The 24733-nt window shown below is 41.8% G+C and overlaps 1 long non-coding RNA gene across 3 annotated transcripts in view; it reads right to left on the bottom strand.

The window, feature by feature from the left end:
• The window catches only part of LOC116940849 (uncharacterized), a 129398-nt gene that overhangs the window by 5246 nt on the left and 99419 nt on the right, over positions 1 to 24733 (bottom strand). For all 3 annotated transcript variants that reach the window (XR_012941429.1, XR_012941428.1, XR_012941430.1), the window contains 2 exons: positions 13751 to 14049; positions 1115 to 4488 (listed from right to left, as the gene is read on the bottom strand). This is a non-coding gene — a long non-coding RNA (uncharacterized LOC116940849). The remainder of the gene's footprint in view (positions 1 to 1114; positions 4489 to 13750; positions 14050 to 24733) is intronic.

Below are 24733 nucleotides of genomic sequence, written 5' to 3'. Positions count from 1 at the left end.
TGCACGTGACTTATAAAATTCAACATATGCAGAATTAACACAATGGCACTGTCAGTAATAAATATCCTAAGTGCTATTAAACTAATCGAGTGCATTGTCAAAAGTGAATGGCAGTGGAATTTCAGTGCAGCAATGAGTTATATTTTTATACTCTTTGGCTCTATTCGGTAAAGTCACGTAGGTAAAAAATAAACAACAAAAAATCACGACGTTTCGGCCACAAGACAAGCGGCCTTCATCAGGTGAAGGGACCAGGCTGTCTCGAGGACAGCACACCTGATGAAGACCGCTTGTGTTGTGGCCGAAACGTCGTGATTTTTTGTCGTCTTATTTTTTACCTACGTGACTTTACCGAATAGAACCAAAGAGTATGGATCCTTGCAGTCACGAAAGCTTTCAATCTAGAATTATATTTTTATGTTTACATGCCATATGCTAATGTGAGGGATTTCTTCTTTAATTTGTTTTTATTCTTGACCAGATTTCTGACTTATATTTTTTGTTCCTTAGCAACACAGGCAGGCGCATTATATTTTGACACAATTCACCATTGTTCGCCAAAACACTGAATTAGATGCCAACATGTTTTTTTTCTTTCTCTCTCAAAGTTCAGCAAAGTAAAAAAACTTTTAAGCGGGGCATGTTCACGAATGGCAACAGTCCGATGCGGAACATTGAGTGCACTTTTTTTGGAAGATTGTGCCTCTTTCTATTTGCAACTCATTTTTAAAGAGCTTACAAAAAAACTTGTCTTTCGGGGAAAAAATACACTAAGGTGATGCACAATGTATAAAATTCAAGTTCTTACTTATTCAGGACCCTTGGGAAACATAATTTAACTACAAACTGATTGCACTGTGTTCTGTGTTTTACTGCTGATGTGCCAGTTGGCTTTCCCGAGAGTTTACCAAAATTCTAACCCTCAATCCAACTTACATAACCATAAATACGAGCAAGCTATGTTATAGGTCAGATATAATTCTACTATATGCAGAATAAATTGGCAATAATCGCGGCTACAGCATATGGTCGCTGCCATCTTGCTTTCTTCTTTGCTCGTGAATCAATAAGTACAGGTGTTATCAATAAACACTTTGAGACGTCTCATACTCACATGTATGAGACCAGGATTAGTATGGGATGGGAGGGTGGTACAGTGATGACACCTTTTCAATACAGCGATAAGCGCCAGGGTTCGATTCCTGACACGGGTGCTTTTCCGTCTGGAGTTTGTACGCCTTCCCCCTGTTCCGCATAGGTTTCCTCTGAGTTCTACAGTTTCATCGCATAGCAAAGAGAACGAAACAGATGTAACTATTGTTGGACAAAACAACGCAATGCTGAAAAAGGTTACCTCCAAATTACTCAATTGTGACTACATGTAGCAACATCGCCCCCGAATGTGAAAACCTGACAAGACCAACTTGAACAAGTCATGAGACTCAGTGAGGCATTCAATAATAATAATAAACACATGTCAAGCAGCTTTACATCAGTGCACTTGTTGTGTAACGTAATGAGTACAAATATAACTCATTTTAGTTGGGGTGTCTTTTTTTAGTATTTTCTCAAAAAAAGATTGACCGCCCTCGCATAATGTACTTTTTTTTGTATATATAAAAGATATAATTTTATTTAGCCAAATTGAGCAAACAAACATACCGTAGGACGTATTGACTGTCGTGGCGGCGTAGTGTCAGGTGTACCTATACACGTGATGTTAGTAGGTGCCACAACACGTGCACACACACACATATATACTGGGTGCTTAAATTTTATTTTTTTTAACACTTACATGGGACTCGTTTTTAATGGAAAACTAACGGATAATAATACACAGTAACATGATAACAAATGTATGTTAATAGCTTCAAAAAGTCAAAGAGTCTCTCCCACCTGTTCGCCATCGTTGTCAACACGTGGCCTGGAATCTTCTCCAGGTGGTCTCCAGAGCCCCGGAGGCAGCATCACATGTCACGTGGTGTTGTTGCAAATTCTCTGAAGTGTTAATATTTTTTTGAAGCACCCTATATATACCGGGGGTTTAATGACGCATCAATCCAATGAATTAACGCTGACTGTTAACCTCACAGTACGTGTATTGAATCATCTGCGTTAGAGTCCACTTTTTTAATTCATGTATGTCTTATGTAATGGGTTCTTGTGACCCACCACGTCCTAGCCCACACTTCGGCCAATGGAAGCTGTTACATTCACAACAATACAAAAAAGTAATCGATTACTGAGTAGAATCGTGGCAAACTAACCCTAATTGCATCGCGGTAAGGCGGTGGGGGTGACAATTGTTACGCCATTGAAACACACGTGCACAGAATGTGCCAGTGAAACCGTCAGCCCTTACTAAAAGCAGATAGATGCAGCGTACAGTTCACGCGAATGGCCATAAAGAAGGGCTGGAAATGTTCCCAACGTAATCGCTGTAACATCTCCAAAAGAAAAGGTACAGCGGCCTCGTGTAACCTTTTTAGAAATACTCCGTATTTCCGTTGCAGGCAAAGGTTCCCATTAACTTTACTGGGATTTACATTGTGGATTATTGTGAGTTTACTCGACAAACATCTGTGAGTCTTGGGATCATTTTGTTTCTGACTGCAGTGTAGTGGTGAGATAGTTCAGTGGTATGAATGTGTATGTACATTTGTCAAAGTAATAGTGTGGAAACCCGTTCAGGTTTGCAGCTGACTTTCTTAGCACGGCTTTGAATGCAGTGCAGCTCCGAGTGGTATTACATTTTTCATGCACGCATGCATTTTTTTATAATTATTTATGTTTCTGTGTTTTTGTTTGTAATTGAATGGATATCAGCCAACCGTTGCTTAAAAGGTGTATACACCAAGTTAATGAGATTGTTTTTTGTCACGAAGAAGAGAGAATTATGATAGGTTTTTACCCTTTTATCTGGCAACAAAACAGGTGTTAAGATATTCTTGGTTCTTTCGGTAAAATAATAGTATTTCTCTTCTACATCACTTTACCGAAAGAACAAAGAATACGAATCCCTGCAGTCACGAAAGCTTTAAATCGAAAGGTGTTAAGATGTTAAAACACCAAACTGAAACCTTTTACAATGAATAATGTCTGCATTAACCACAATGCTTGTGGTCAGATTGCAAACAAAAAACATACACTGATAATGATGCATTTTCCTTGAAACTGATTGGCCCACACAAGATACCGCTTTCTTTTGAGCCTCGTCTCAAACAATGTTAGACGAGAGGTCCCACGAAGAGAGAGAGAGCATGTTTGTTACGGGAGCGTCATGTTAGGAATACTAAAAAAGTTTGTGTACAATGATTAGAGGCTCCAACTTGTATTCCTATCTTATTTTTTGCATCACACCAAAACACAAACACAATTAGCCACGAAACGGTTAAAGAGTTACCGCGACAACATCTGATGCGTTAATCCGGATATTACTTTCTCCTGGGGAAATGTAAGAAAAAGACGTTTTTTTTTCATTTTCAAAACTTGAGAGGCAAAGTGCAGTCGTTGCATGCCTGACGTCCCTAACAAATCACGTGCGTTGTTCCAAATCTCCTAGGCTGTATGTATCGCGTCGCATTGCGGCAATGGAATCACTTCTGATGTGTGCGCGGAGCAGGTCACCGAACATCCTCGGTCACGTCTGAGCGGCAGTGTCAACATCCCGCCGTGCAGATTGGCAAGAGGCTCGCACCGAGCCTCCTACCCCCCAGCGGTGCAATGCAGTGGATTACAGACGTCAGTGTCGCGGCTACTTCGGCGCGTCTAACCAAACGAATACGTTCGAAATGGAACGCCAAAGTAATGTTGCGTTGTTATGAAAATCAGCAAACTGCGGGCATGCGCACACACACGTGACGAATTGTACGTGTGAATATGTACGTAGGTGCTGGTACGCCTCGAGCGTGTGTTTGTGGACATATGCTGCAAACATGTGTCTATTAATCGTACAGCACTTACTTGCAGCACTTATATGTGCATGGGTATCTTCTGGTGTGGGTAATCTTCGTCTTTATTACATCTTATTGAACATATACATTAATATTTAAGATTAATATTGAAGATAACATGCATGGTTTGTTTATAAGAATAATACCAATCAAAATAATGTCCTCTTTGTCAATCCACTGCTGTATAAAGGCCTCCCCACACCATGTTGTTCATGATGGTCGATTGACCATACTTCACAATGCTGTTCAGTGCAGTTTGGTGAAGGGCTGAGGGCCAAGAACTGGTTCAGATAATTATCACTCACCACTGGTGCGAACCATGGCCGGGAATCGAACTAAGGTCGGAAGGTTCAGAGCACGCATGATAACTATTGCTCCACTGCTCCACCGCACGCTCGTATACTACTATAATTCCATGTATAGATACGGCATGAAGAGAACCCACAGTGGGAATGTGGAACTTCCACCACTGGTGCAGGACCACCAACAGAGTCGATGAGCTCCACCGCACTGCACACGTGATGAGTGGGGAGACCTGTTGACGACACAATAAACAACTTGCACGATGCACCCAGCGTGCAGCAGAATTTCAACGCACTTAGTGCACGGGCTTCCCTCTCGAGCCCGCGACGTGCAAGGTTCGTGTCCTCGCCGGCCCCGAGACGTCGATCCGAGTGCGGCACCTGTGGCACACCCTCGGAGCGGGGCGGGCGAGTCAAGCGCGAACGCACGACCCATCGGTGCCATTCCTCTCGACGGTGGATGAGCAGGAGGACCCAGCGGCCTTGGCGACAACGCAAATGTCAGCTGCTCTCATTAGGAGCCCCTGTCACACACTGCACCACCGTCACCCCTCCCCAACCCCCAACCTCCCCCCCACACAGACCCTGGTCCTCGGCACCCGCTGCACTGCGGAGCTTGCCAGCCGGGGCTGTGAGCCGAATAGAAATGCTTTACAACATCCAAAACGCAAGTGCGAGCCTTAATAAGCTTTAAATTGCCCAAGTGACACCGGCTGTTGGCCAACCGTGAATGTAAAACAGTGACGAACCTTAAAATATTCCTGGAATCACATCTAATTAAAAACAATGTAAAGGTGATACATATGCACGGCGCAGATAGCATCGGATAATAAGCAGGCAGGTCTTTAGGGATTCCTTACTATTATTTTTAAAAGGTCACCTTGTGGGGTCCATTATGACATTTGCGCAACATTACATTAGCGTTTAAAGAGAGCAATGTGATAAAGTGCGGTAATCTGCACACTTCATTAAACATATACTCTGGGCCCAATATTGTAAAAGCTGCAATTATTCTGCACGGAGGGAACGTAACAGAACTTGTGTTGTACAACATTAGGATCATTGCAGAATAAATCACCGGTAAATCCCCTCTATGCCATTGTCCAATTGTATTAACATTTATTTACATTTGCATATTCACATGGAAACATCAATGTATCATCAGCCATAAATCGTTTTTTTTTCATTGCTGACCTATTGCTTAAAGCCCAAGTGTATAGGTTGTGAAGATGCATGCCTTCTCTCTGTTTGGTATTAAATGTATTGCTGATGGTTAAACTCAAGTACAATGACAGTATTAAAATGCTAATTTGAACGAACATATTGAACCAACATATTTTCCAAAATCTCAGATAATTGCCCAGCATAGTTCCCGGAATCCCTCAAAAATGAAACCGCAAACAATATGCATCCACCACTTATTCTGTGTTATGATAGATTGGGACTCCAACACTCGTTTTAGTTTTTTTTTGTTTAAACATTGTGTATATTTTAGGAGATGACAATTAAACATGCGCAAATAGAAAAAAAATCGCCCAACAAAAATGAGTGAAATAGTTAAAATTCACCCTTTTGTTTCTGCCAACTTCAAGAGACTCCTCTTAATACGTTGTCGAAGTAAACTCAAACGTTAATAATTAATCACGCAACTTTTTTTCACCAGGTATTAATTTTGCACGAGCCTTTGGAAGAATCTATGACCGCAACAATGTGTCAACCCAAAGTTAAGCCAAGAAACGTCACCACCACCATTAAATGTGGAATCTCATCAGCACTTCTCTTTTCAAATGGAGCAAAGAGGTGACGTTCGTCGTTATTTTTGCAGAATGCTGGCATGTGCTTTACTACGGAACATTTGCTGGAAATAAAGTACGTCTGTGAACGGCCACAAAAATCTCACAACCAAATGTATGGTTCCTATTCTAGCCCTCCCTTTTAACTTTGTTTAAAAGAAATAAGCAGCTTCCATGAGTCTGTGCAAAATAAAGGGTATCGAAACGTGCTGAATATTTTCTAAACTTCCGAACAGCAAAATAAATGTAAGTGCAGAACGTGATAGGTCAAATGGTTGCCGCTGATGCAATGTTGTTTTGCTCTATTTTTGTTACAGTACAATAACAACAAAAAAAAAGTTTCGAGCAAGATCTAACATCTTGGTAAAACTATTTGCGAGACTGAAATGCTTCAGTTTAGAAAAACAGGAGCAGGGGTTAACCAGGGATTACTGATGCATGATGTCACCGTGCGTGTGACACACAGATTCATCATACTCTCATAAATGGCATGCTGGACCCCCGAGGTCTAACTCTTAACCTCCGCACTTCCGGAGTTTTGTCACATGCCAGCCTACAAGGCTGCTGCTGCTGCTGCTGCTTCACAGGAAGGCTCTGTGTGCGTTCGGGAGCACCAGGTTGTCGCCTCACCACGTTTCCCCCAAAGGACGGCCGATGTCTTGGCCACTATACATTGCTGTCAGGATCATATGGCGTTTTCAGTGGGGGGGGGGAGGGGGGGTTCAAATGATAGCCGAGCTAGTTTGCATCAGGTTTGACGATTTGACTCCAGTCAAAACACTCCTTTGATTTCTGTGCGGATTCACAAACGTTTGCTGTGTGGTGTACATCAGGGCCCGTGTTCTGAGTCAAGTCTCCAATTAATGCGGTTGGCTACGTACGGCGTGAAAGAAGTTCAACATACATACAAGCCTGAAGTTTTAAAGACAATAGAAGATAGTGGAAAAGGATAGGTAATTTTATGTTGTCGTAGCCCAAATCCATCATCACCTTCATCATCTGACCAGCTGGTATTTTGCAAACAACAACATCTCTCCATGGCTCTCTGTCTTCCTCAGTCTCTGTTTTTCCCGAGGCCTCCCACTACAACATAGTTCTTCCTTTCTTGCTTTTTTTCCCTTCAAAATGACCTACAATTAGCTACATAGCGACGTTCAAATAGATCGTCCTCGCTGAAGAGATAAGGAATCACATTAGGTGCTGACCTGGTCAAGTAAACTGAACCGAAAAACAAAATCCAATCTTCACTCATATTTCTGAGCACTGAAAATCATCACTGTGGATTGTGATGTCCTTTCGAAGACAAAAAAAAACTGAGACAGCCGTCCCGCGCTTCCATGCAGCGCAGTGATGCTGTAGGTTCATCTTCACAGCAGCCCCTGTAGCGTGACCTTGCTTAAAGGAAGCGGGATACAACAACTCTGGGGAAGGGGTGGGGGAGAATGGCAGTCAATGTTAAACAAACTAAAAAAAAATGCTAAGCAGAACGTGTTCCCGATATGACCAACGGCTACAATGTTTATCGCTGAATTTTTTCTGCGTTTGTTCCACCCCCTCCAATCAACACTTTTAAATCTCGATTGATAACGTGTATTTCTTGAGAACCGCTTTTTTCATTTAGTTTGTTGTCCTTCCCCCCCGCACCTTCGATTTACATGATTGGCTACGTACGTTGGGAAAGAAGTTCAACACACAGACATACAACACTTTTTTAATTGTCGGATGAAGGCTTCCCCAAGCTGCCGCCATCTCTCATTATCATGCGATGTAACAATCCACCTGACCCCTGTAAATGAGCTGATTTAATTGCTCCATCTCCTCCGTAGACGTCCTCTTGGACGCGTTCCATTCCTTGTATGCCTCTCCATCATTGTTCTTCACCGCGTGCTATCATCTCTTCCAGCGACGCATCCTGCCCAAGCCCAAATGCTTTCTGAACGCTTTGAATGATGTCATCAACGTGCGTATTTGCTCTCTCATGCCGGCATTGCACTGTCGCTCAGTGTAATGCCAAGCGTGCATCTCTCCCTGCTTCTTAGTCCACTTTTCGGTTTTAGAGTTGTTTTAGTTAATGACCATTTTTTCTGAACCATGTATCAGAGCAGGCAGTGCTGCACTGGTTACAAAGTTTATTCAGGCAAATAGGAACTTTTTTTTTATAATACATTTCAGCTTTCTAAAAGCACTCCAATTGGCTCTCTTTCACCTTTTCATTTCATGCCATTAAATAATTATTGTCGAGGATATATTTACGTACAAGTCATTAATTTGTTGTCGCGATGGCTGTTAGATATTGCTTGTCATGCCCTGCATGGCAGGAGATTTCAACATAGTAGTTACTTAATTTCAAGCGAAGTCAATCCAGGGGATGCCCAGACCTGGTTCAGACTCAAATGAACAATGGTGTGTGGCACATGGCCACGCATTGGACCTGTATCAACAGGAACATAGCGCAGTGTGTGAATACTATTCACTTTGCCTGTATTTAAGTGTACATAGACGCAATCACCTTGGTTCTGGTTGAGTCATCCAATTGAGAGGCTAAGTGATCAAGGAGTGGTGGAAAACAATTGCACGTCTTGTGGAAAGGACAGACAGACATTACGTAGATGAATGACAGTTGCATGCGCAAAAGCCACGCAAATAGCCAGACACATTTTGACCAGAATGACGGTCAAACAGATATCCAGATAGACAGAGGGATTGGAATGTGTACGTTCAGTCAGCTAGACAGACACAATAGTAAACAAACATGCAAGGAGACAGTCACATAGTCGACCAGATAGAAAGACAAAGAGAAAGCCAGCCATTCTCATTGCCGTGCAGAATCAATGTGCAAGACTGATACTTTTTTTGGTTTGTTTCCTTAAAGGAAGAGGACACTACTCAGTTGTTTTCAGTGGCTTCGGAGCATTAAAGGACTTGCTCCGTTCAGCGTAATCGCGGACCCGCAAAACCCCGAGCATTTTATTCCGCTGTCAGCCAGGCCATTGAGCTCGTCCACACAATAGCAGCACTGTCGTCAGGCCTTAATGAGCTGTTTGGAGGCACAACGTATCAATGGCCGTTGTGGTAGCAGGATGTGCCAGAGTAGACAAGTGGACCAGTCAGACTCCCATCCAAAAAAAAACAACTCCACCCTCTGCGCCAGCCACCGACTCAATAAACAGGCCCTCCCAACCCCACTGTGCCACGATAAATCATAATCGCACACTAATTGCACCTGTCATGCCACGGTCACGGCTCATTCTGCCATCCTTCACCCTGGGTGCTATGCCCATCCAAAAACCCTAAAATGCTGAGCGCCAAGAGCTGGTCCGGCGTGCGCTTCTCCCCCGCCGGGCCACTTGGCTCTTCTTGTCCCTCCCCTCCTGCCCGCCTGTCGCTCACCCCCGAGTTGTCCGCTTGCACTCAAGAGGCTTCACGTCAACTGCTGCTGCCGCTGCTGTGGCTTCAGAGCACCTTTTTATTACACCTGCCGAAGCGCCGCGGCACTGCTCCCATTCTTTGGTGGGCGGCCCATCGCCCTTTCATCCTGGGCAAATGTTCACGCTCGTAACGATGAAAAAAACAAACAAAAAAACATCAGTGATGCTGGGCAAAGACAGCACTTCCACATTTTAAACAAATGTGTCCCGTACCATTTCTAAATGCAAACGAGCATTTGGTGAAATATAAATTGTTTGTCAATGTGTTTAAATGAGCATCAATTGCCGTGGAAATGTGGAATTTTCACCACTTGTTTCGGAGACATGAATAGACCTTTGCCTGAAACACTTGTCTTCCTCTTTCTGTATGTGATTGAGTGTTGTTTTTTTGTAATATGAGACTGCAATTGATGTACACTTGCTAAAGCTGCACGTATTCCACTGTCACTTGGAGAGAAATGCTCTCCATAATAATGGAAGCGTATTTTAATCACTTAAAGCCTCTTATTAAAGATGTTCGTGAATAGTATAATGGAAGATGGCTTGCTACTTTATCATTTGCTTAAAAACACACTCTTCTCAGCAAAGTACCCTGCATAGTCATTATTTGCCAGTCTTAAGTGGGACCCAAAAGAATTTGCTTTCAATATTAATTATATAATTTTCCAGCAGGTGATTTTATTTTTGTAATTTCAATCCATTCCTGAAAGAAGTATTTTTTCAAAACATCTCCCTTTTATCGTAACTGACCCTGGCCCTTTTAGACTAAATGTGATTTCTGCCATTCGGTATTGAATTACGTTACTGTGAAGCCAGATACCTGAGCTCCCATTCTCATTTAGGGCACTTAAGGGTTGACTTTCCTGCAGCAGCTGTTACCATAGCTCGCTTGCACGTATGATCCATCAAGCAGCCTCCGCACAGAAGTGGCAAGAGCCAGGAAACATCATATGGCATGTCGGCTCATTTTAAAACACAACCCTCATCTCAAAGAAAGCAATACACAAATAAAATAAAATACACTAATCTTAAACGCCATTGCAGAGCAAACAACATAACAAGTATTTACATTTTCATTATTATAATAATATTGAAAGTCATGTTTTTATGTTTCTCTTCTCCATAACCTTCTCAGGTACATTGTCTGTGTAAGATATACCCCCAAGGAATTAGAATAATAGAATTAACCATCTGCTCCTCTATCTGTGTTCACAGAAATGGGGCCCTTTTTCGGTTGCTGTGCAAATAGTCATCTGAAAACAATACCATAGAAAAGGGCTTTCTGCAGTTCAGTGCCCTTCTAATCTTATCTTTTATGCAAAGCTAAAGGATAAGAGCAAGGAGGTTGTAACGTTAGCCATTCCGCCTGTTATGCTGTAAGGTTTATTTAATTAATGTCCGAACAGCTGGGCTTGTTAAACATTTACAGCGCAGCTTTCCTTGAAGACACAAGCCATACGCTTTGCTAAATGGCTCTTATCTGTAATGTCCATTAGCATTGTAAAAACACACACACATCACGCTCTATTTAGAAGTGATAGGCCACAGAGAGGATATGCTCCGATTTTCTGTTCTTTTTCGCCCCCCCCTTCCCCCCCTCTGCTTGTTCGTGCAACACCGTTGGAGCGTGCCTGGAAATGGGAATGGGCACGACTCCGGAGGTGTTTTCTGGTGTCAAATTTTCACGGCTTGAGACGGGGTCACGACCTCCCTGCCTCACAGCAGCTGATGCGCAGGTTTAGACTCAACGCCCCCAAATGTCAGCAGGCAGTCAGACCAATGGATTTGAAGAGAAAGACCCTTTCAGAGAGGTCACCGTCCTGGGAGGCACTATGCAACAACAAAAAAATCCTCGTCTGACCCACAGAGCTTCCCTTCAGTTAGAGTTTTAAAGTCGTCAAGACTGTTAGGACTGTCATGTGTAAAAATATCAGTTCAAATCTCATCCCCTTTGTACATGAGCCTGTTTGTCTCACGTTATCTTTATTTTTATTTAATGGCTCAAACAAAATGACCAAGATCGATGTATGTTTTCTGCTATTGAGATAAAATAGCTCATTAAATTGAGACTGCAGAATTTATACAAGGGCCCTTCTTCAAGGATAAAACTGGCTCCCGCCACAGGAATGTGGAATTCTCACCACTGAATCGGAAAAAAAACTGTGATTGAGATGACCAACAACCAGAACTGTTTGATGGACACTATTTCACTTTGTTAGTGAAAAACAAGAGTAAACTCTTTATTATTATTATTAAGTTTGAGCCGTGCCAATGGTCATGTCTGCAAATGATGTCAGCATCTTGGACTTTACAGCAAAATTGCATTCTTTTCAAACAGCACCACAGAATTATTGTCTGGCTCTGGGATTTGAACCATTGACCTCATTCAAACTGCTTCATTGATGCGCACACTGGACACTCGGCAATCCAATGACCCAAAGCACCAGCCAACAAAGCTACGATAATGCATGGTTTAGTGGGTTTTTTTTTGGTATGGAGAGGTGTTTGGATATTTGTTTTTTTTATATATTACTGTGTGCCTATCCACACAATGACACTGATCTTGACACAACAACACACAACAACTTTACACCTTCATTCTTGAGTGGCATGTTCTCGTAGCTTTCCCCGAGGGCACAAGCGTGGATTCATTCTCCTCGGGAGAGTTTCCACTCTTAACATGATCTACACTATTCCAAATATATCTAAAATTGGATTCATGGTGGAGAACATGTTGGAGAAAATATCAGACAGTAACATCGTCATCCAACCAGAGGATGATTTAACTCAACACACTGATTACACTCACGCAGATTTTATATGTATAATTTAACGAGAATAATTGACAGCACTTTTTGTCAATCTACTGCCGAATGAAGGCCTCCCCATGTCATATCGGTCGTGGGGGTCGGTTGGTCATTATTCACAATGCCGTTGTGGGGAATTGCGAAGGGGGAAGGCCTATGACTGATTCTAATATCACTTGCCACCGATGTTAGCCATGTTTTGGAATCAAATTTGGGTCACCAGATTCACAGTGCAATGTGCTACCACAAAATTAGATACACGTCATCATCAGCCTTGGTCAATTCACCGATGGGTGAAAGTCTCCCCATGCTTGCCCCCATCTCTCGCAATCCTACGATGTAGTCATCCAACTTGCACTGGCACATGAGCTGATTTCATCACTCCGTCTGCTCGGTTTTATGTCTGTCAATTTACATATGATGTAATTTATTTTTCTACTCCATAGACTATTGTATTTACTTCCACACTGCATGAATTAATACATATATACATTATATCACAACGAGCTTCACAAGCCAGCTGATTTTTTTATATATAAAATTCCAGAAAAGGTTTTAATTACATTTTTGTTTAATAATTATGGTTAAAAATTTTTTTAAAGGACTGTACTTGTTTAAGCGACTCGGAGACTTTCCCAGTATGAAAGTTGAAACATATTCTGCTTCCCAAAGTCTTCACGTTCAACGTGAAGTTCTTCAAGAAGCATAGTTTTTCCCTTTTTTCTTGAATGGACAACATTTCGAAACGTCAACGTTTTAATTGCTCGTCAGAAGAAGAAAAAAAACATCTGCCTATTTCAATAACGCGCGTAAATACCCGCGTGAGAGATAGGAATCTGTATATGCTTAACGACATGAGGTGAAGTGATTTTTCATTTCATTTGGATAAGAGGAACCGAAAACATCAATCAAACCATGCACTTCGGTGCATGTAACGCTGCGCTTAACTACCATTTATCGAAAAAAAATGTCATCCGTCTGCATAGGCAGCAATTCAATAGGTCAAGGGATATCAAGTTATGCTGTCAATGCTGCTATACTTAGTAAATAAAATCCATCTCGTAGACCACACGCGTCAGCGGCAGGGAGCCTCTGATTGGGGTGGACAGTGAAGGAATCGTTGACCAAACAGTCATGTTGCTTTACAAAACGAATACCAATACCTTCGCGATACACTGATGCACAGAACACTAGATTATCAACGCCACAATTGAACAACAATAATCTGCCAGGGGGAACGCTTGGTTTGCGCACGCTCGACTGACAAGTGGAAAAGTTGGGCGAATTTATGTCCGAGTCTTCGGGTGACTCAGCTTATCATTGGTTCGGGGGTCAATGAATCGAGTCCCCAATTTGTGAAACGTCAACAGATGCGGGTTGCCCTCCACGGAGGCTGGTTGCTACGACTACGATTTGTGCTTGACTAGATTTTAAAAAAATCGGGGTCGTTGCGCTTTTAAAGCTCACCCGCAGCAGTCCGTGCCTCTGAAGGGGAGAAGTCAATGTCCATCTCGATCTCGTACAGCCAGGTGTGCGCCGAGGCACGCCAGGTGGATCCTTGTGGTCGCCACTCGGTCTCACGCCGCGCCTCGACTGGACACAGCTGTAGCAGCTGTCGGTCGGCATGGACGGCGGTGTTCTCCGGCGTCTATCGCCTCTCGGCGATCGCAACGTTGATGTTTCTGAGGCCCGGTATGTGCGGTTAATGCATTGTTATTAACAAGTTGAACCGTACCAGAGGGCCATCCATAAATGACGTCACGCACCTGGGGGGGGGGGGGGGTCAGACATTTGTGACGATGTGTGACAAGGGGGGGGGGGGTGAGAAATGTGACGTCACATCAAAATGCGCAACTTTAAATAACTATAGACAACACGTTCTACTTAATTAAATAGACTTTTTAATAAATGTTTTCTCCTACAACATCAGAGTGCAGCGCCACATTAAATACGCACTACAATGACAATAGGCAATTTGAAGCATATTCTTAGCTCTTTCGGTAAGAATATGAATTATTGCAGTCACGAAAGCTTTAAATCAAAATTTGAAGCATGTTTTATTTTGGGGGGGGGGGGGGGCAGAGCTTTGTGACGTCATATTTGAGGGGGGGTCTGACTTTTTGTGACGCCGTGTGACAAAGGGGGGGGGGGTAAAAAATCGTCCAAAATCGCGTGACGTCATTTATGGACGGACCCCAAGTAGGTTTTTGCAGCCTATTTATATTCCAGAATATTGTTTTTTTAGTTACTCCTTGAAGTGATCTGGACCCTCTACCACCCAGCAGAGCCAACCAATTAAAATTTTGTTCAACGATTTGAGGTGCCAATTATTTTTGTTTCATCCCACCGATAGTTGGAGAACAACTTCCTGTATTTTTATTCTGACTTCCTGAGTCGTGTCCTAACGATGTTTCACATAGTTTCAAATGAAACCCAATTATATAATTGCAAAGGTTATTGCTCTTCAACTTACTAATTGGCACGTTAAACGCTTGACAGTTAATTATTTTGGCTGTGCTGGGTGGTGGACTTAACGACACGAATTTGGTGATATCATTGCGTGGCCTAACCAAACAATCTATTACGAATCAATACCAACGCGTCAGTCGCTCTCGAGGTTCTGAGTAAACCGAAGCGTCAATGTCACTCGTTGACTGCCAGAGGGACGTTAACTTGTCACCACTCACTCAGGACCACGTCGTGCGCTGCACATTTCTTGTTTGAGGGGGCACTTTGAGTCCCCCACTCCCCTCCCCATTATTTTCAACTACTTTGTTCGCATACATCGTCCCGATTAAAAGTAAAGTTTCTCATGGGTAGAGCTATACAACAGGCTTCTGAATGACAAAATGTAAACTTTCGAGTATAAAATAACAGTCTGAAAACACACTCGCATTCTCCAACTTCTCTCCCCCAAAAAAGAAGAAACCAGACCAATCCCAAGAGTCAAAAAATAAAAATAATATAATTGGCTGCCTGTACCACTTACAGCTGAGAATCCAGATTTGTCGGGGTTTTTTTTTTGATAGCGTGAATTATCAGCATGGAACACACTCCTTCCTTCACTGGCTTCCACCGGGATGGGGAGGGCTGCGCGATTCATGAAACAAAGGCGCTTCTTTTAAGGTCCACTCCCCCATCACTTCAACATTTTAAATCTGCCTCAATTCCTCCTTATCAGGCACGGACAGGGCAGTGCCTATTACATCGCTGCTGGGCGAGGAGAAGGGTCCAAAGTGAACGGGATTAGTTATTTTGTTTTTTTGGCAGCGCGTCCCCAGCGATGCTTGTCTGCTAAGCAAAAAAATTAATACTCGCAGTATCATCCATTCTGACAACGTGGCACTCTGTTGCTAACATGTTTTAATTATCAGGATTCTAATGGTCACTTTAGCACATGCATTCGCAGAGGAATTCCCTTAAGTAAATTAAATAAATATTGTCACTTTCTTGGGTACATTCTGCATGATAAATAATATTTTTCTGGAAGAAGAAAAAAAGAAGTGAGTTCTTGGCAATGCTCCAATCTGCATAGGCAAAACCAACTATAATGTGGTCATTATACACAGACGGGGTTACTTAAAGGTGAATTAAGGTTAGGTGATGAATGTGGCACTTCATTTGAGGCTAACTGCACAACGTCCAAGGGGTATTTTGTTTAAAAGTTATTTTCAAGTCAGGAACAGTAAAATATTGCCAATTGTATATTGATACAATGATATTTAGTTGTTGATTTTTTTACATTGGCCTGAATATATTTATCACCAAGCTGTTTAAAGCATTCAAGTGTATACAGTGAGGGAAAAAAAGTATTTGATCCCCTGCTGATTTTGTACGTTTGCCCACTGACAAATAAATGATCAGTCTATAATTTTAATGGTAAGTTTATTTGAGCAGTGAGAGACAGAATAACAACAAAATCCAGAAAAACGCATGTAAAAATGTTATAAATTGATTTGCATTTTAATTAGGGAAATAAGTATTTGACCCCCTTTTAATCAGAAAGATGTCTGGCTCCCAGGTGTCTTTTATACAGGTAACGAGCTGAGATTAGGAGCACACTCTTAGATGCTCACCCCGAGCCCTCATTACTTTGATAGTGCATTGTCTTTAAGCTGTACGCCTTTTGGCATCATCTGGTCGAGCACCAATTGGGTCGAGGCTCAAAAGAAAGCCGTCCCTTGGTGTGGACCAATCAGTTTCAAGGACAATGCATATATTATCATAATATTTTTTTGTTTCCATTTTCACTGCAGGTATTGTGGTTAATGCATACATGAATCCTTGTAATAAGGTTTCAGTTTTGTTGCCAGAAAAAAGGGGAAAAACCCTATTATTACATTTTGGTACTGGAAAAAGAGGTCTAATGATTAAGATGACTTGGAGAAGATCTGCAAAGAGGAGTGGGACAAAATACTTCCTGAGATGTATGCAAACCTGGTGGCCAACTACAAGAAACGTCTGACCTCTGTGATTGCCAACAAGGGTTTTGCCACCAAGTACTAAGTCATCTTTGCAGAGGGGTCAAATACTTATTTCCCTCATTAAAATGCAAATCAATTTATAACATTTTTGACATGCGTTTTTCTAGATTTTTTTGTTGTTATTCTGTCTCTCACTGTTCAAATAAACCTACCATTAAAATGATAGACTGATCATTTCTTTGTCAGTGGGCAAACGTACACAATCAGCAGGGGATCAAATACTTTTTTTCCCTCACTGTATGTACTGTAAACATAGCTCGTCGGCAGGTCACTGACCAGCTTGGAAGAGTAGACCAAATACCCTCTGGAGAGGCTCTCCAGAGCTCCCTCTTGTGGAGGCTCTTCCACCAGCAGTGGCATGAGCCAGTAATTGCAGGGCTGCACATTTCCCATCTTTTATATACACTAGTCACAATGTAATTTTTGTTATCGTAGTATTTCAACATTACTAACGTCACTTTTCATAATTCACTGTGTGTGTATGCACGCGCATTCACTTTCAGATATGTAAAAGGACAGGCATTAAATAGTTTGATCGTGCTCAGCCAAACTTGGTATATGAATAAATAAAGACAGAGATTCTCTGATTAGACTTTGCACATCTGTACTTCATGACTCATAAAATAACGGTGAAAAAACCCCTACAAACTGCTAAACGAAGTGCAGGCGCAGCTGATGAACATCATTTCACGGCACGTGCACCACTCTGTGAGCCAGCAACGGAATGCCCGCGGTTGGTTGCATTCAAATTGTACATTTGGAGTTGACTTGAAATTGTTAATGTGCCGTCCCACAGGCAGGCGTTTACACGAACGCGAGTGGCTCCGCGGAGCGTAGACTCCCTGACACCTTGGCAATGCCCCCCTCCACCTCTCCTAGCCCCCCCCCCCTCAAACAAATATAAACTTACAGCGGAAAATTCGCGTCGTATATTTCAAAGAACTTGGGACATATTTTTCATTTCCATAATCACGTTTGAATGTAACATGAATCTATGCAAAATTTGCATTTTTTCTCTTAACCAAGAAGTATTTTTTTTTCCCAGCCGAACACAATACCCACGGTCCGTGCAGCCGACGCTTCACCCACTACCCATGGGATTCATTCGGAATTTATGGCATCTCAGACCAACCATGTTAATTCCACCTTGAATTCCTGAGAGCAGGATTCACGGCTCCACTGGGATCTGAGGCGGTGCTGTGGTCACGGAGTGGCATGTTAACCGGCTGCCCTTGCAAGCTTGTAATATTTGTATTAGAATGCAAAGGTCTGTTGACGCTCCGTTATGTGTGAATGAGCAGATAAAAGGCGAAGCCCATTCGCGCACCTGATACCTAATCCCCCTGCAAGACTGCACCGAAATAAGTAATTTAACGAAATAAGAAACTACATGTATGTAATCATGCTTGTGTAATTTTGTAAGGACCGTAAACACTCCCACGGGAGTGTTTGGTGTTAGGTTGGGTACCCATGCTCAGCAATGGCGTCTCGACAGCATCATTTCCATGTTAATGAAAAGGGAAAATGAATGCCGCTTTCGAGATTTTACATCAAATCTGACATTCGTTTGAAGTGTGTTTTAATAAAAAAAAATCCACCAAAATTAGACCAAATAATTTAAATTAATCTGCATGATTGCATTTTTCAACATAGCAAGGTGTGTAATATTTGGAAATGACCATCGTTTCGGAGTTATTTTGAAATCACGCTAATAAAAGTGGCCTTTGTAAAAAAACAAAAGCACCGAACTAAAACATGTGCATTTAGAGCTAGTGTTGCGATGCATTTAAAATTGTGTCATTTCACGTGTTACTTTTATTTGTACCAATATCTAACTGTTCACTCACCTGTCCTAGAGCTACAATGTAACCTTCACAGTACAGTGCTTTCAAAAAGGACTCTCGCATTTATAACCATGTAATTACACTCACTAATACACACACACACATTCCCCGCTTAGCATTGTATATACTGTCAGGGAACATGCTTTAGATCGCATTAATTTAGATTTGAGGTATCCGCAGCCTTAATTAAAACTCATTTTTAAACTTAATTCGGGTATGGCTGCACGTGTGACTTCATCGTCAGTCGTTAATTCCTTCGCCTTCCTTTAACCCGGTCTCCATAGACCAATGAATGTTGTTGTTTGCCTTCATGGTCGATGGAGACCAGTTGGAAGGAGGGGAACTTAGCAACATCTGGTGATGAAGTCACACTTGCAGTCATACCTGAATAAATCACCTATTAATTTGCACGTGCGGCGGTAGTGGTGGTACCCATAACACACATGCTCGGCCACCTTTTCATCCCGACGGTTGTCAATGTTTCCACAATACTCCAGGTATTCATTTTAGGCGGAGTAAACCTAGGGAAAGCCAAACGTGTACACCCCCCCCCCCCCCCCTCTTACAGAGACTTCGCTCTTAGATTATGACAATCGGATGGAGAATTCGACATGTAATGGTCGCATGCCGAAGAAGCCTGGAAATTGCGGCTATTATTGCTATTTTTTTCTTCCTTTTGAAGGACCGTTCAGCTGGCCATTTCAGTGAAGTATCCCAGCCATATATTACCACGAGGGCAGATGGGTCACTTCTTTATGTTGTAATCAAGGCCGCAGCACAAGAGTTGACCCATCGCATCTGTTAGTCCGGCACCAAGGTCGAACAGATGCTGCTCTGCTCATATGGTCGGCTGCAAATGTGAACGCCCACATATACACAATGGACAAAACCTGCTCCACAGCCCATTAGAGATCATTCATCCAGGTGACGTACATTAGTGTGCATCTATACAGAGGCCATGCATGACACATGAGGTTCATTCCTCTGTGCTGTCAGAGCGAGCACCTGGTCCTCCTTTTCAGGGCGTTTATAACTTGCGGTGTAGCCTTACTGAATTATTTTGCTCCGTGAAACCAGTATTTAATTGCAAACTTTCCATCTGGATCGCTTGTCAGTTGTAGCACGTTAAGTGGATAAAGTTACTCGGATTATAATTCCAGCCACAAACTTCGCAGTTGCGTTCAAGCGCCTTCATTTTACATCCATACATTTGATTGTGCCCTTCATTAATTTGAATGTATAAGAATTGTCTGTCGTTACACACTGCGATTGGCGAATACATGTTTTGTATATAGTTTCCACTGATACAGACACTTCAGCCTGTGGCCACCATTCCCAGAAATTCTGATGACATTCATTCATACGTTGACATCCTCGGTGTAAATATCGCTGCGTGTTTTCCTATCAGAATCAGAATATTCATTTATACAGGAACAATCCGATGAGCTATAAAGCTCTTATTCACAGATTAGAGCACATTAGAGCTGATAATTTCCAAAATCGTTCAGTCAGGTTCACCGGAACTCATCAAAATTGTGGGGATGTGCTCTTCAGATGTGCAGATGGGTGGTTGGGTGGTTAGTTTCCTCCAGATGTGAAAAAGCATTTTTCCAATTAAGCCCTGGAACTTATTAAGCGAGAATGTCCTTTTTTTACGCAAGCCAAGCTGAGGCTATCATTCTCACAGCACTTTAAGCAAAACTAGCTCTACTTATGTATGTTGAACTTTTTTTGCACCGTGCATAGCATCGGATAAAAACGGCTCAACTCAAGTAAAGGTCTTTTTTCCCACAGACAAAGTTCACTGGCATGGCCACCTTATTTGCCACATAACTATGGGAATCAACATTATTTACATGTCTCTCCTACTTGGAGCGTCAATGTAAACATTGCAACTGCATTTCCTGGGAAATCAGGGATACTCGTGAGCAGCATCATAATGTACCATGTGTGAAACTAAACTTTATTTCATGTAAATAAATTACCACAAGTGTATTTAATGTAACGTGATTATTATAGTGATAATAATGGGAAGACAACGAGGTGCCTGCAATTTGGAATTAAAACCATGCACAGAATACCTAAAACAGTTTTTATGTAAATATCCAACATTTCATACTTTACGTTTAAAAAAGAAACAGCGCAATTCCACTGCTTACAGTACATTCAGTAAGGTGAATGTTTAATACTTGGATAGCCCTTTAGAATAATAAAGATCTAGATTTGTTTTTATTATGATTAAAATGTATGCTTAGAACATCTGCTTGGTTGGTGCGCTTAATGAAAATGCATGGAGAAAATATACACCCCGACAGCACTGTTGTACACACATACGTATACAGATATCAGTTATCCAAAGAGGTCAGACTGCTTGGGAAAATGCTGTCAGCATATGCCCATTATAGGTGCTGGTGTGGCCAGAACCACAGCTGGCCACCTTTGTCTCCCAAAGAGCTGATTTTGATACACTATCAGCTGCTAATTTTAGTCTGAGTCAACCGACGGGAAGCCGAGGCTAGGTTCAGACACCAGTGAGTGTCGATGGTGTGCGTGGACTAGGAATTAAACATAGATTACTGAGATCAAGGCACAGAGTGCTTGAAACTACACTGCCGAAAAACATTCACACGCACAGACACACAGTGACACGCGTACTCATTAACAAAGGCACACCAGCAAGGCGGCAAGAAATGTTAAACCTCATGGCCATGCTGACTGCTCAGCTGTCAAGGGACAGAACAGCTGGTCGGACATTCAGGGTCATGCTCTGGGCACAGGAAGTCGTCCGGAGCTCTAAGCAGGCGCTCGCAAAAAGAAACGGTATTGGCAGATGAAGAAACCAATAGAAGTTCCTGTTTGTATTATCATTCCATTTGCTAGATTGATGTGGAACCCAATTAAAGTACAGTGAGGGAAAAAAAGTATTTGATCCCCTGGTGATTGTGTACGTTTGCCCACTGACAAAGAAATGATCAGTCTATAGTTTTAATGGTAGGTTTATTTGAACAGTGAGAGACAGAATAAAACAAGAAAATCCAGAAAAACGCATGTCAAAAATGTTATAAATTGATTTGCATTTTAATGAGGGAAATAAGTATTTGACCCCCTCTCAATCAGCAAGATTTCTGGCTCCCAGGTGTCTTTTATACAGGTAACGAGCTGAGATTAGGAGCACACTCTTAAAGGGAGTGCTCCTAATCTCAGCTTGTTACCTGTATAAAAGACACCTGTCTACAGAAGCAATCAATCAATCAGATTCCAAACTCTCCACCATGGCTAAGACCAAAGAGCTCTCCAAGGATGTCAGGGACAAGATTGTAGACCTACACAATGCTGGAATGGGCTACAAGACCATTGCCAAGCAGCTTGGTGAGAAGGTGACAACAGTTGGTGCGATTATTTGCAAATGGAAGAAACACAAAAGAACTGTCAATCTCCCTCGGCCTGGGGCTCCATGCAAGATCTCACCTCGTGGAGTTGCAATGATCATGAGAACGGTGAGGAATCAGCCCAGAACTACACGGGAGGATCTTGTCAATGATCTCAAGGCAGCTGGGACCATAGTCACCAAAAAAACAATTGGTAACACACTACGCCGTGAAGGACTTAAATCCTGCAGCGCCCACAAGGTCCCCCTGCTCAAGAAAGCACATATACATGCCCGTCTGAAGTTTGCCAATGAACATCTGAATGATTCCAAGGACAACTGAGTGAAAGTGTTGTGGTCAGATGAGACCAAAATGGAGCTCTTTGGCATCAACTCAACTCGCCGTGTTAGGAGGAGGAATGCTGCCTATGACCCCAAGAACACCATCCCACCGTCAAACATGGAGGTGGAAACATTATGCTTTGGGGGTGTTTTTTTGCCAAGGGGACAGGACAACTTCACCGCATCAAAGGGACGATGGACGGGGCCATGTACCGTCAAATCTTGGGTGAGAACCTCCTTCCCTCAGCCAGGGCATTGAAAATGGGTTGTGGATGGGTATTCTAGCATGACAATGACCCAAAACATACGGCCAAGGCAACAAAGGAGTGGCTCAAGAAGAAGCACATTAAGGTCCTGGAGTGTGCCTAGCCAGTCTCCAGACCTTAATCCCATAGAAAATCTATGGAGGGAGCTGAAGGTTCAAGTTGCCAAACGTCAGCCTCGAAACCTTAATGGCTTGGAGAAGATTTGCAAAGAGGAGTGGGACAAAATCCCTCCTGAGATGTGTGCAAACCTGGTGGCCAACTACAAGAAACGTCTGACCTCTGTGATTGCCAACAAGGGTTTTGCCACCAAGTACTAAGTCATGTTTTGCAGAGGGGTCAAATACTTATTTCTCTTATTAAAATGCAAATCAAGTTATAACATAAGTTATAACATAAGTTATAACATTTTTGACATGCGTTTTTCTGGATTTTGTTGTTGTTATTCTGTCTCTCACTGTTCAAATAAACCTACCATTAAAATTATAGACTGATCATTTCTTTGTCAGTGGGCAAACGTACAAAATGAGCAAGGGATCAAATGCTTTTTTCCCTCACTGTATGTCCTTATTTGTGTACCCATCATATTGAATGTGTGTGTCCATCTACGATTTGTTATTTTAATATTATATATATGATTATATTCTGATGCCAATTATTTGCCTGCTTAAATTCCCTTAAGAGTTTGACTTGGGCTCCTCACACTTTCGGTGGAAGACGAAATAACCAAGCATACACGCAAATCAAAATTATTAAAAACAACGTACACATATTTCATATGAGCCTCTATAATCACAACTCGTTCTCTCTTACGTGAATAAACGTACACAATTTTATTTTCCACTATTATTAATATCGGCCTCAACAACAGAACTCTCTTGCCAAAATTGTGGCTTGTCATTTTTGGTATAAAAAAGAAGCAATTGTAAACTAGTATTAGAAATGCGTGGGAACGTAGTACACCTCAGCCATGAAATACATGGAGACTAGCATGTGATATTGCATGGAAAAGAGCGATATTATTGCTTAAGAAGGGGCAAAGGCCAGTGGTAAATAGGAAAACAGCATTGTCAGATATTACACAGTATTCTTCCAATAATTGAATCGAGTCCTGCCTTTACAATGTTATATCAGAGAAAGTGATTGAACGCACCTCTTTTGTTGAGTAAATCTTCGTCCTCTCATTAAAACCCCAACTGGTGCTCGCAATAAAATACTCAAAGATAGTAAATGAAGTCACATTTTATGATTGCAAGTGGCTCTCCTGTTTTGTTGAGTACACAATGTGATTAAGTACGCAAATAATTTACGAATAAATTGGCCTACAAATGCCGGCATTGTGATTGACATTTTTAAAATAGTCTAATAAATTTCCGCACGGTGACATAAATGTGCAATATTAGCAATTCAATTGCAAGTATTTCTAAACGAATGCATTGATGATAGCAAGAGCCATGTTAATTAAGGCACCTCTTATTTTTCAACACTTGCTTTCTCATTGTCATTGCTGCAAATGTTATCTCAGCGCATTTTTAAACAACTTCGAACAAGGTTAGAGGCCATTCAGACGATGGTGTCTTTCAATTGCAAAATAATCTTGGGAGTGTGCAAGGAATTCATCATCGCGATTTTTGAAATTTTTCAAATTGAGCAAGCAGCTGTTACACTGGATACACTACGATACAATTTGTATTTTGTTTTATGGCAGTTATATGCAGCTGTGTTTCAAGATGCTGTGCAAAAATGCATGAAAAGTGCATCACAATATACACTGAGATATATTTAGTCAGGATACATTTTTAATTATTTGTTTTAATAAAAGGGATTTTTGGATTATGCCCAATTTCAGAATTAATTTAGAATTATAATATGTTTGGATTTAAATGTATTAAATACTCATAACTATGTTTGTTTATGCAGTCAATTTGTTTATGCAGTCGATTGAATCGTAATAATTTAAAATATTGATAATTGACTTGAAATGTTTTACTTAAAGTTCCATCAGTAATAATAACTTTAATGTAAGCATTATAATATTTTAATACTTCAAGTAGAAGAGATGTCACGGATCGTCAAAATTCCATCATGCGACGGCACTTTTGGTGAGGAAACCAATAAAATGATGCGTTGGAAGTGACGTCACACTTCCT

Source organism: Petromyzon marinus, chromosome 10, assembly GCF_048934315.1.
Source record: "Petromyzon marinus isolate PM22_M1 ecotype Great Lakes invasive population chromosome 10, UKy_Petmar_22M1.pri1.0, whole genome shotgun sequence".
Classification (NCBI taxonomy): domain Eukaryota; kingdom Metazoa; phylum Chordata; class Hyperoartia; order Petromyzontiformes; family Petromyzontidae; genus Petromyzon; species Petromyzon marinus.
This window is presented reverse-complemented; position numbering and strand designations above follow the sequence as displayed.